Source organism: Sander lucioperca, chromosome 19, assembly GCF_008315115.2.
Source record: "Sander lucioperca isolate FBNREF2018 chromosome 19, SLUC_FBN_1.2, whole genome shotgun sequence".
Classification (NCBI taxonomy): Eukaryota; Metazoa; Chordata; class Actinopteri; order Perciformes; family Percidae; genus Sander; species Sander lucioperca.
In genome coordinates, this window is record NC_050191.1 from 20,142,154 (window position 1) to 20,142,789 (window position 636).

Sequence of the window (636 nt, forward strand, 5' to 3'; positions counted from 1 at the left end):
CCTGGAAATTGTGGAGAAATGAGAAAGAATGATGGCGAGAGACCGGACACAGACCAGAGAGGGGAGAAAGAGTCAGACACAGCTGAAACATGTTTGTCTCTGGCTTTGGGTGGTATCTTATCTTTTCAGGAGGAAACACAGAATATCTTGAACTGGTTGGTCAGTGGTAATAAATGTGGAGAAGTCAACAGTGATATATGAACATTTATGTGTGTTTGCGTGCACTGAATGTGATTGATGTGTGTGTTTGTCTGGTGGAGGGGCACGCATGGAAAAAGCTATACATCAGGATGATACAGACACACGGGAGAACTGGTTTCTGAGAACACTGGGTGTGGATGATTCTCTCAAAAACTCACATACATGTCACTGTCAAGCTAACATCTTTGTGCAACCACGGTTAGTAAAAGATAAAAATAGATCAAATAATCTTAACTCACGGTCCACTTATTAGCTTTTTTAGCTTTCTACTGCATCGCACATCAAAGGGAGTTGGTTCAGTTGTCATGAAGGAGAGAAAAGGAGAAAGCTATCAATAAACATCCTACATAATAGATTGATTGATTGATTTATGAATGAGTAACATATACATTTACAAGCCTCTAACATACAACAGTTTCAGCCTATTGATATTAA